Source organism: Lactuca virosa, chromosome 6 (assembly GCF_052849685.1).
Source record: "Lactuca virosa cultivar CGN04683 chromosome 6, Lactuca_virosa_CGN04683_v6, whole genome shotgun sequence".
Classification (NCBI taxonomy): Eukaryota; Viridiplantae; Streptophyta; class Magnoliopsida; order Asterales; family Asteraceae; genus Lactuca; species Lactuca virosa.
The window spans coordinates 58,312,430-58,326,143 of NC_136431.1; positions in this window are offsets into that span (position 1 = coordinate 58,312,430).

Genomic DNA, 13,714 nt, shown 5'->3' on the forward strand with positions numbered 1-13,714 from the left:
TAGTTAATTAAAGCGTTTAATTAAAAGAATATTATTAATCCATAAATATATGGTTTGAGTTTAATTAAATTAAAAGTCTAGTTTAATTAATAGATTAAACCACCAAATATTTTAAATGTCTAAAATACACCCTTATACTATTATAATATTAAAAGTTTAATATATTATATGTATAAGAGCAAGTCGTCTTACCATTAGTAGGCCTCATTCACGAAGCCGGTCTATAAGGGGGGTATAAGGTTACTGCCTATAAAATGGCAGTTTAATGGGTGTCCACTCTCACTCACCGCTTCCTTGACCGGTGGAGGGTTGTTAGCCGAACAGGTAGGACAAGGACTATAATTCTCCCTTCATTATAAGTATAATGATAAATACTAAGTAACTAAACACTTATAAATTCCCAATCTTAGTTACTTAGGAAAATGTGAATAAGGTGCTAATCCATGAAATTACACTTTGCACTTTGTTTAAACTGTTAGTGGAGCGTGTGTGGTTAACCGGCACACTAACCTGGACTTAACAAGGTAGGCAAAGGGTAACTTAATGTTTATCATAGTATCGTTGGAGCGTGTGTGGTTAACCGGCACATCGATTGAGGGGTAAATATTAAGGGTACCAAGTATATTTGCATGGTTACTTCACACCTTGTTTTGTGATCCTCGGCATCCCAGTCACAAAACCTGAAGGGCACACTCGAGATTGAAACATGCCATTGAAAAGTTCAATGAATCTCAAAAGAATCTAGGAGTTTCAAAACCAATTAAAACCAAATAATACATTTCGTTTATCTTGGTGGAAATTGGTGAATCGTCATTCACCTACCTTCAAATATTTTATAGCTTGGATTACGGCATCCCTCTTCCAAGTTATAAAATAGTTTGTTGGGTCCTAGCCTTAATATATCATATTGGGTGTTATATTAAGGACTTAAATCAACTTTACGTGAATTTCTCCCATTGTTGATGTCTGGTTTAGACAACAATGATCTTCCCAAACCAAGCTTTCCTAATGAATATGACTTCCCGAGTTTGGCTCATGGAAGTCATACTTCTCTTCCTCCACCTCCTCCAATTATTCTACCTAACCCACAAGTTCAAGGTCACTCAAGCCCTAATGGCAAGCAAGGTCTATGTGTGATCACATCTTAGAGATGAAGTCACATATTGACAAGCCGGGAGAGTTGGGTGTCAAAGTCTTGAGAAAGTTGGATGTTCAATCACTTTCTAACTCACATAGTGAGTTCCTTTGGGACTACTATGAAACAGACTATGACATGAACCTTAATGATCATATCTATTTGCTTGGTGCTGCTGAATCAGCAATGATTTGGAACGATAGTAAAGCAAATTTGATTAGAAGATCAACTTCCCAAAAACTTTATGGACAGTGACAATGGTGACACTGGAAATCCAGAAAAAGCATTCTCTTCCCAATGGAAAGGGATTGGCCATAATCAACCCGGTTGACCAAATGGTAAAGAGAAAGGCTAAGTCTGAGATAGTCCCATTACCAAAGAGTCCATATGTTTATTTTGCCAAAGGAAGGGGCGTTGATTGCAAAGCTGCCAAATTTACCAAAGGATGTTAAAGTCAATAAGTTTGACTCTACATCAGGTAGAGCCCATTATCTAACTCTGTTAAGTTCTATTCTGAGATCCTCATTACATGATGTGACTGGGTCACATGTTGATGTTTTAAGAATCAAAGAATAGAGAGAAATCTTAAAGGAAGTATATGCTGATTCTGATCGCGAAGGTGGATTTCGATCGCATCAGAATTTTGAGCAGTTGCTTAAGAAGTTATGATATATTGTTAAGGAATAGATAACAACAATTTTCCATGTGGATTGTAAGGATAAGTTTTTCCGCAAAGTTTTAAAATAAAAGAAAATTGTTTAATTTTTATTTATTTGAAGTATCCTTACAATGGCATTTGTGGAAAATAGTTGCTTATATGATTCCACTGACAGCAATATTGGAAAATGGATTTGATTCTTTCATTTGTGGTAGTGTCTAAATTTACCAAATCAGGAAAGTTCCTCATCACCCAAGTTTCAATTGGACCGAAACTTGGAATCATGCAAGTTGAATAGTATGATGAATGAGAACTTTCAAGCATTGGAAAATCAAGACTAATTACTTGTTCACATGGATGTGTGAGTCAAGTGAAGGACTAAAGGGATCGAGTACACATTCTTGTGCACTGGTCATGTCCACCACAAAGCTCGTTAAGACTATTTGATTTACTAAAGCTTAGTAAATATGGTTATACTTACAAGTTTAAGTATAATTCTGAAACATTGGAAAAGTCTCAATGTATGGCAGAACGAATGGGAAGAATCAAATTAGGCAGAAAGATAAAAGTTTCTCAAATCTGAAAAGATGGGAGAGTACTTTAGTATCATGTTTGTGATCATCTTAATGATTTAGAAATCATATCATAATTAGTCCTCTAAAGGTCATCTTAGTGCATTCTTATGACTAAGAAGAGGAGTCATGAATTGTTGAAATGGTTAGATCAGGAAGATGAGTCATACTTCGTTCCAAAACAATTCTTAGAGTCATACTCCAAGATTGTAACTTGAGTGACATATCTTAAAGAAAGGTTTAAAACACTTGTCAAATGTAAGAGTAAAAGTGTCCTACTCTTGTACATTTGAAATTGGTAAGTTGTGATGTTTTGGATAAAACAAAGACCAACTAAGGCCAATTGTGTGAAGTGGTTGTCTTGATAAAGAATCCGCACTATCTCTTGAATATTTGGCAAGATAGTCTTATATGTCAAGAGGATAGTGGGAGTCTTAAAGATCCTAAAAAGAATTTCAAGAACCAATCAAGAATAAAACCTGAGGTTCTTCACTAGCACACGACTTGAGGTTTATAACCTATCGTGTTGACATATTCTGTGCCCATTCCAGTTAAAGTTGGCTTTGCATAGGAGTTCTGAAAGTTCTCAATTGGTTGCATAACATCTTGGAAGCAATGGCAGGCCCTGTACTGCCAGGTGGCAAGAAGTTAAGATTGCATAAGTTCAGTCCATATGAGTTTGGATTTGTCATTATCCTTGTCTTGTGACTATGGTTTTGACGATTCACATGGATAAGAACACATACACCATAAAATCTAAGGGTCATAAGGTTTCTCTCCGATTCATGAAAATGATGGTGAGGAAACACTTCCACCAAGTAGATTTGAAACAGATGGCAAAAGGTCTAAACAATTGAGACTATGATTACGGCATCCCTTTTCATAGTTCTAAAATTGTTTAGACACACATGCATGCTATCTAAGGAAAGGTGTATGATTTTGATAAAGTTTTATCAAAGCATCTCGTATCATAAATCTGAACTTTTGTAAGAAAGTCAATAAAGTATTGATTTCTAGAAGTCCAGCTGATTTCTGAGTACATGTCAAAGCTAGTGGGAGCATAAGTGTTATGCTAATAATCATCATGTTAGTGGGAGCATGATAATTATTGTTAGTGTTGCAAGTTAGCAATGTTAATTATAGAAAACAAAAGTTTCAATTCGTGAGGCTGCAGGGATTGAAAAAGTTGTTTTGCTATAATTAAGGGAGAGGATATACTTCATTTCAGTTCTAAAGGCTTAGATTGAGACCTTAATCATCTTTAGTCAAGAATATATATATGAATTTCATGTTGGATTGGTTCAACTTAAGGAAATTCTATATATTGCGTTCTCAAAATTCGATTATGATTACGACATTCCTCTTCATAGTCAAATTTTGAAAACATGGCAAATAAAAATATTGTAGCAAAAGACTGGTCTAGAATCATGTCTTTATGTGAGACATCATGAATCGTGTACCATTTGCTTTGGGTACAGGATCGATTGCATGTGCTATAATATTTGTCATTTCTAAATTTTTCCAAATGCCCAGAGGCATTAAGAAGGGAAAAGGTCTAGAATTGGATATGACTAAAATGATTAAGCAATTGTCGAGGACAATCTGAGGTTTACCAAAGATTGGTTGCTCAGGGACAGTTGGAAGTATAGTGCTAATTTTGGAAGGACCATATTGACATATTCTGAAAAGAGGCATCTCTTATTCAGAAGTGATAGTCAAAATGAGAATATGGAGTTGTCTCCATAGGTGGAAGTTATCTGTGTAAGATTAGAAAACTTAATGCAAGAAGCATGTCCAAAGCAATGTACTTTGAATATGAGACTTAGTTTCCATGGAGTTGATCTCCATTGGAATACCTTATAATGACTGTTGACAAGTCTTTGTGACTTTGTACATATTCATTACAGGAAGGTCAGTGCATATAAGTTTAAAATCTAAACAGATTTCGATAAATGATAGGAATTTGAAATTCTCACATTTTTCGATAAGGATTTGGGAGTGTGAAATTAGAATCATTGAAATTATGTTCAATTGGTTTATTTCACCAAGTAAGGATCATAGACAAACATAGAGTGCATACTTGGTGTATGGCAAAGCTATTGTTTAAGAAAAACATAGTGTACATGCTTGGAGCATGGGACAACTAGTGTTTTTAATTCAAGTATAAAGTTGATAAAACCGAAACAATGAATAATGAGTAATCAGTATGGTGATAAATAAAAGTGTTTATTTATATTCATAGGGTTTGATACCATATTTGATTAATTTATTCTTGTGTTTCACTTTGCATGTTTTGACTTCCAGAATAACTAAGTCGCTCTTCCAGAATGATTAAGTTATTCAAACCATCCACAGTCGGTTATATGTTGGAAGTACATATGAATCAAGACTGTCATGGGTTGGTTTGTAGAGGTCCAAGTTGGTGAACAAAGTGGTGCTACAACACTCATGAGTGCTCATAAGTTCTGAGTATTGGATTCAACCCGCGCTCATTTGAATCACTTCATGGATTTTATCACGAGTGATCATGAGACGATAATATCTTATATTCTTCAAACCTAGAGATATGAGTTGTTACTATGAGTTGGTTATACATTGATTGCACGAAAACGCATTTGGTAACTCGATGTTATAAAACGTGCCTTTGTGTATGATTCAACAAGTTGTAGAACAAGCCATATGAGTCGAAGTTTATCCATTCCTTTTACCTTCAGGATAAAAGCGATATCTGTGGGCCCCTCGATGATTTAGCGATGACACATGTGAGTGTTTGGCCAAGCCAGGACTGATTTGATTTGTTCAATCAGTCACTCATCATAAATCGAAAATCGGGAAACAACAAATGGACAGAGAGAATGATTATAATCCATGTCTCAGTCCATATGATATCTAGAATGGAGGAATATATGATCCCTTATCTAATGGACAAGTCATTGACAAGGTCAGAGTTCGACAGCGGCTTTAAGAGCTACGATTGCAAGTTAGGTTTTGAAGTCATACTCAATAATAGTTTTAGACTTATCCAAGTAGGAGACTGTTGGATTAATGTCTAAGTCCATAACTATATTTGGTATGTACTTGACCCGACCCAGCATGGTCCATTTGGGTTTCACTTCACCGACACAATTTATATGGATAGTCTTTTGAGAATAGTATATTTATGATTTATATTAATATATTATAAGTTCTAATATATTAATATGGAATCATATTATTTAATTAGTATTGATCAAGAATTAATTTAGAATTAATTAAGTGATCAAAAAAGAACTAATTAAATATGGACTCTTATATATATGGAATGGGCCAAGTTCATTTAGGTTGGGCTAAGCTTTCATGGATGGTCCATGGAGCTTTTAACCCATGGATCCTATGTAAATGAAAGGTCATGGGTATTAGGGTTTACATGGATGTAACCCTAATCCTCCATAATATATAAAGGGGTCATTGGCTCACAAAATTGGTACAAGTGTGTGAAAATAAGAGTGGGCCGATTTTAGTGTGCACACATATTCTCTCAAGTTCTTCCAAGGTGTTTTGGTGATTTGTGATTCCATTTGAGGCTTCCACACTATTGGGGCTAAGCTCTTAAAGCTTGAAGACATCAAGCTACATCAAAAGGTATGTCATCTAACTAGAACTTTGTAGTATAGGTGCTTCATAATATGCTAGTTAGGATGAAACCTTGGAATAGTTAATATTTGCATGTATAATAGAGAAAACATAGATCCAAGGTTTATAGGGTTGCATGTACACCATAGGAGTGTTAGAATGCTCAAAACCCAACAATTATATGTCTTAAAACCATATCATCAAATAGTAATAATATCATAGTACAATCCCAAAAAACTCAAATGCGGAATCATGCGTATGTGTGATGCGCTGCTACTCCGCTGGCTCTTTCCCCTTAGATGAAGAGGTACCTGAAACCAAAACTGAAAACCGTAAGCACAAAGCTTAGTGAGTTTCCCCCATCATGCCACATACCATATAATATTGCCTATTTCTCGGTATATTTCAACCGGTAGCCGGGAAGTAACCTCCCCTTCGATATCTTTCAATCGGTAGCCGGGAACTAAGCTCCCCTTTGGTATCTTTCAACCGGTATCCGAGAGCTAACCTCTCCTTCGGTATCTTCCAACCGGTATCCGGGCTATTTCACCCCTACCACTACCACATAATAACACATCATACTAGCACATAAAGCATATAGTTAATGGCATATCAGATAATTATCACACAGACAATCATATAATTACAACTCCTACTAGTGGGTCGGCATTGTGGCCTTAGACCCACCTCTACTGGAAGGTAACTCACCTCAATGTCGTGTAGTGTCTGCATTGTCTTCGATACGGAAATCAACTCTTCTCGACTCCTCGATCCCTACACAACATCCTTTCTAAGTTGTCATTCATACTCATAATCCCTATCAGGGTCAACCCAAGTCCAAGTCAAATTCAAGGTCAACACCTTGGTCAAAATCAACTTCTGGTTAGCCAGACTCGCCGAGTTGGTTCACCAACCCGTCGAGTCCCCTTGTCTATGAAAAGCTACAACCTCGCCCCTACTCGTCGAGTCTAGCAAGAGATCGACGAGTTCGCCTTCAACAACACATCAGACCTTCTTCAACCGACTCGTCGAGTTCCTCCTTGAACTCGTCGAGCCCACCTTCATTCGTATGAAGGTGCTCAATCTATAACTCGCCGAGTTCTCCCTAAACTCATCGAGTCCGCCTTCATGAGGTTGGGACATTGCCTTGAACTCGCCAAGTTCTTCCTTGAACTCGCTGGGTCCTCGATCTTTAGGTCCACATCATACCCCAAACAGGCTGAGTTTTCCTTCAACTCAACCAAAGACCATTTCCAGAAGTTGTTTGGGGAAATCTGTGACCTGACTCGCCGAGTCACCTAAGCGACTCGCTGGGTTACGTTCTGTCCAAAACTATACAGTCGATTTAAATCGATCTAAATGCACCCCAACCATAGATCTGACTTCCTAGGGTCCATATTATACGTAAAGTTACGAACTTGATGTCCATGCATGGGTTTTTGGCTCAAAAAGCCCTAAAGAGGGTTCTATATGTTGCATGGGTCTCCCATGGCCATAAAGTTGGCACCTTTATGCAATGGGAACCCTCAATCGCTCCAAATCTGAAGTGTAACTCCAAATATAAACACAAATCCGAGCATAGCTTCACTAAAGCTTGGAAAAAGGTAGAAAATAGCCCCAAATCAAGATCTAATTAGTGAATAGCCAAGGTATCAGCTTTATACCTCAAATGAGCAGGAAATGTGCCAAAACTTTTGGATCTACTTGCTCTCTCCTGATCTCCCAAGCTGCCTTCTTCTCTTCCAACTTCAAATATACACAAAAAGGCACCAAAAGCTCAAGAACACTCACTAAAGGCTTAGGGTTTCGGGTTAGGGCTTCTTGGAAGTGACAGGGACGATGGAGGCCGAAATGAGGTGGAATAGGTTGTTTAAATAAGGTGCAAACCCTAAATATTAGGGTTTCATCCATACAGCTCTACTCGTCGAGTCGGTCTTCCGACTCGTCGAGTAGATCACTTATCCCGCCGATCCAAAGTCGAGTCTACTCGACGAGTTATGCCTCCAACTCGCCGAGTCCCAGAGTAAAACATGAGTTTTCTTTAAATAATAAAAGAAAATACATACCAGGAACCAGGTGTTACAATAATTTTTTCTTAAATTTAATCCAAGGATGAATCGAAACCCTCCCAGTCTGATTTTGAGACCAAGACTCACGAACCACATCATCAAATCCCTCCATATCGAACCAAGAAGGAAATATACGAAACAGAACTAGACCATAATCAACACTATGCTCCAATAAAAGAATCGGTCTATGATCAGGGATTTTTTTCCAAGACCATACCCGAAATATGCGGAAAAGAATCTAGAAAACCATCTGAAACCAAAAAGCGATCCAGTTTGCTAAACTTTGAGCCCCACTTATCACTCCAAGTAAACCGCGGACCACCCAAAGGAATGCCAGTCAACTCGGCCTGCTCAATAAAATGATTAAAACTCTTAGCAAAATTGTTATGAAATTGAGATCCCATTCTCTCCGACTCATCCCGCACTTCATTCAAATCGCACCCCCTGAAAAGATCTAATTAACTGAAGAATTATACTCCAAATATGTCTCTTGCAATCCACCCTTTGAGGATCATACATTGTAATAAACAACACCTCCAAACCCGAAGTCCTCCACACCGCCTCAATCGTAAGAAAATACTCAGAAATATGTATTTTCTTATGAGAAATTCAATCCAAATCCCAAATAATCATAATACCACCCGACACGCCACGAGAAGGAGAAACCGCATGAAAAAAAAGAATTATTGCCCGAGAAAGACCTCACTGTAACTAAATCAATAACTTTCATCTTCGTTTCTTGAATAACTAGAAAATTAATTTTATGTTTGTGACATAAAGTTCTAATCCACCTCCTCTTATCTAAACAACCCGCTCCTTGAATGTTAATAGAGAGATAATTCATTTCAAACCCCTTTTAACTCCAATTCTTTCAACTATATCTTTAACTCGTTCGAAACACCCGTCCAAATTAAACCCCATTGCCTTCCCAATATCAAATGTTTTTTTAATTTCACTCAAAAAATAATCATTATTTAAAGATTTCTCTGAAAAACCATCATAAGCACCAATATTTGAGAAACCCATAGGATGAGAAAGGTTATCTTCTGAGTTAACGATCCCTGAAATCCGACTGAATCCCCCACTAAAACCCACCGGAATAGCACCAACTTTATAAGATTTAACACCATTTTTTTTGGACAACATCATTTTTCTGGATTGCAGCAAAAGTCACCACAACAGGTAAATTATGCCCTGCTGTGGTCAAAACAACAGCAGAAGCAGATGACGTTGCTGGAACAACTGCAGCAACAGCTTCATGTGGCTGTTTTGGATGAACATGTTGCTCCTTGTCAATCTCTTGATTTTCCTAAAAACTGTCGGATCGAACAACAACAACAACAACAGAGGAGCGAAGCTGCTGTTTAAACTCTTTTGGTTCAGAATTTTAAAATTGCCCCTCCTCATTATTATTACCATCAATACTTATGTCATCAACACACACCCCCATTTGGATTGTTCCTATTAGCACCATCTTCATTCATCTTTGCTAATGTATCATCGACTCCAAACTGGTCATAACAATCCCCATCCCTTTCACAATAATCAATAAACTCTCATTATTCTTGAAAATGACCATGATCATTACCATTATCTATCTCGGGCTTAGAGTTATCACTAGAAAACAAGGGAGTCCAACTGGGTGCTTCTTTTATTCTAACTGAAAAAAAATTCTCATCAACACTAACTTTTAAAACTTCCGAAATAATTTCTTGAGTCGTAGTCAAAACATAAATTATGTTTTTGTATACATCTTCACCTTTCTCCATTTATTTAAGCTTTTTTTAAAAGCTTCCTTGCTCCATGCACGTAAAGGTAATCCTTCCACATCTACCTAAACCAATCTTTCTGGAGGAACAAAATTTCAATCCTAAGGGCGTTTTTCAACAATCCAATGATCCATAACATCGCTTGCCAAGAAATTCCTGCAAGCTTCTTTATGCCTAAATTCTAACATAGCCCAAAAATCACCAACATATCAGATATCAAAATCTTCAAACCCTTCATCAAAACATAACATCCATAAGTTAGGCAAAGTAAGGAAATCCCTAGCTTTGACTAAACAAGCACGCTTGCTTATTTCAACAATGAAATCCCCAAAAATGATATGAATTATGTCATCAACCTTATCAAAACCGAGTTTATCTTTTAGAGCACCTGTAACAACATTAGAATAAGAATTGGGTGGACTCACAAACCTATCCACTTTAGTTGGCAATGAACGATTCATAAGGGCAGGGATTTCCGGTTTTGAAAATCTTGGAAGAGAAGCAAACATCTTATGATAACCAAACACACATCACATGAATTCTTAATCATTTTATCAATATCAGCCACACCCACAAATCTGATGAAACCAAAACGTTTGCCAATTCGTGACTTCTTAAAAGAGATAAAAACATAAATGACTTTTCCAATTCGATTGCATGCACGCCACAAATCGCATCTCAAAACATAATCTGGGAAATTCTTAACATAGAAAGAAGTAATGTCCTTACTTGAAATCGATTACCCTCCCTTGATAAATGATTTCGATGCCCTCTGAAGTTGTGATTGCCAGCATAGTTTCGATTTAACCCAAGAATCATCAAGTTTCGAACGATCAAAATTAATAGACCCCATGAGAAGAAGTCTACGTAACACACTTCCAAGCACCACGCCAAGCATCGTCAACAGAATGATCAATACAGTGGATTAGAGAACGATCTAGACCCGTCGTCAGAAGTCAATGTATGGCCGCCGAAAAAACCTATCGACGTTTGATCCCGCCGGTGAGGGCTGATGAAATCAAAAACTCTGAAATCACTAGTGGCTTTGTTTTATGTTATTTTCTATTTGATTTTTTTCAAGAACTGGAATTGTTACTGAATTTTTTACCAATTCAACATAATTCAACAAATACAATTCTTGCTTTCTTAAAAACGATAAAATTTATTTAGTTTCGTGTATAGCATCTATAATACTGTTGATTGTTCTTATTATAGTTGCATAAACGGAAATAAACTTTTCAAAACTAAGCATTTTAACATATTATTTGCTATCTACCATGTATTAAGAGAGATTAAACGTTTTGACTTTGATTTCCATTGAAAACGAGCTTATTGAAAATATTGATTATGAAAGTATAATATATGGATTTACTTCTAAAAATAATGAAATATAGATGTTTTAAAATAATAGTATGTTGGTTGTATATCTTCTTTCAAAAAGTTGTTTGTAACAATTTCGGTTTATTACCGATAAGTAAAGACTAACATATGATGTTTAGGTAGAAAATTTACAACGTTTGTTATCAAAGTTCTAAAATTCATGCTAGGAAATTACTTTATAACATTTTACAATATTTTTTTGAAGGGTCTCAATTTGATTCTCCTACAAATCTTTGATATGTCATTACATGACGTATAAATAAATCCTAAATAGTGTTTTTTTATGGGAGTACGAGTCACTCAATAATAATAATAATAATAATAATAATAATATTTTGTTTTAAAAGTCTAGTTTAAAAACAAAGAAATGATGCGCTGTTGTAGATAAATAAATGCAAAATTGCAAATCCATATGATTTGAGTTTTTGGATAAGAGTCCACTTAGATCAAAGACAATGGCGGAGAATGGAGACTTGCACCACTAATTGATGCTAATCGTTTGGGCTTTTTATTTAGCTATTATTCATGGGGTATTTTATATATTTAATTATTTATCATAACTATAAGTAGTATAAATATTTTAGGTATTATATAACCTTATAAGTTATTAAAATTTGCACTAATGCTTTGTTTTTTAGTTTTATTAAAGAAAAGAAAAAATGGGGAAAAAAAGAGAAGGAAGGAAATGAACTTATATATTTGTGTTCTCGAGTTTTGAAAGAAATGAAAAGGAAAAGCAAATTTTTTTTTTTTTTTTTTGCATAAAAAACTACAATTTTACCATTATACCCCCAATCATACAAATTATATTATACTCGTTTTAGGATTCTTCTTCGTAGGGCGTTTGTGTCGTTTAGAAAGAGCTTGTTATGTTATTGGCCGACAATTGTTAGTTATATATTTGTATTTAAGTATAAATTAAATAGGGATATGTTGCCTCTTCTTACTGATCTAATCAAAGCATCAAGTTATATCAAGTTAATGATGTCAAAAAAATCATATAAAATCTATTCCTTAATACATGTGGCTATTTTTCACTAGCATTGTCGAATTGAAAAGTAACCAAAGGTTTTCCTTTGTTATCATTTGTATGTTACATAGGAAACACCACGATTTTGGGGAAATTCTAATGATTAAAATTCAAGATTTAGATTAAAAAATTATTATTTTCTCTTTAATTTGAGAGGTAGCCAGGTAGGTTAGGAGAGAAGATCAACCCATATCTTCTTTTCTATTCCCTCCAATTCTTTCCTAACACATTGTTTCAGAGTTTCGTTTAAGTAGAGAAAAGAAATGAAGCGAGAGGATTGGTAAAAAAATCATTGATTCCGAGTTTTAGTTATTGGATTGAAGAGAAGAGAAAAGAAATGAAGATTTATACTAATTTCCCTTATAGTCTGTCCTCCCAAATTGCGAGGAATTGGAGAGAAAGGAAAAGAAGGTCATCCCCTTTCTTTTCCTTTCTCTCGTTTTTTTCCCTTTCTTTCCTTTAGTAAACTCGGGAGTGGAGCGTAAAAGTTATCTTGGGAACATGTCAATTGTTTTGTTTCCTTCTGTTTCTCTTCACTTCCTTTCACTCCCATCCTTTACAAATACTCGTGAACAATGTGTAACGAACATGATGGCATAACGAAATCTAGAAACCAAAATGAAACGCAATAGGAACCAAAACGAGGTGTGCGGTTGATTTCGAAATCGACGCATAATTATTACTCTACTGTAATCATCACTTTCATATTCGTTCACACTCTCATGGGGTATATGATTTTTTTTTCTATCAGGGTCCTCATCTTATAATTCAGTTGGCACCCACTCCACCCCAAAGTAAATATGTTGGCACCGATGACTATTTGAGTGTTTATACCATTATTCATTTTTATATACATATATGACTTAAGATGACATTTTGTTAAAAATTTTAGTCAACTACAAGTCTTGGAGTCATGACGCGCTATGGCGAAGACATGACGAACTTTTTAGAACCATGATTATAATCATCAATTATTTGATCATTTCTACTTATTTATTGAGTTTTATTTGTTGAGCACCTCAAATCCATCTCTTTCAATTGAATTACAAGTATACATTAGCTAAAGTTCATTATATCTAAAGCACCCAGTTGTTTTAAGTCTCATTTATTTTAAAATCGATTTCTTTTAAGCTTCTTTTATTAAAAATTTGGGCTCCGCTCCTAGTTTCATGATTGATGATTTCTTAATTTATTAATCTATTTTTGTTGTTAGCTATCTACTCTAATAAATGAAGGTTTTTTTTGTCATATGTCACACTCTCATTCAATTTGTCAAATGTAATTTTGTGGTTATTTTGAATTAATTTTTTTCCACATGTCATTTTATTAGTTTTCTATTTTATTAAATTCACATAATATTTTAATATAATAATTACAATAAATATAGTAATAAATGAATATCAATTTCATTAATAAACTTACATTTTAATTTCAAAATTTCCAAATTAAAGTTCATTAGTTTCTTTTGTTTATTTATTTAAATTATTTA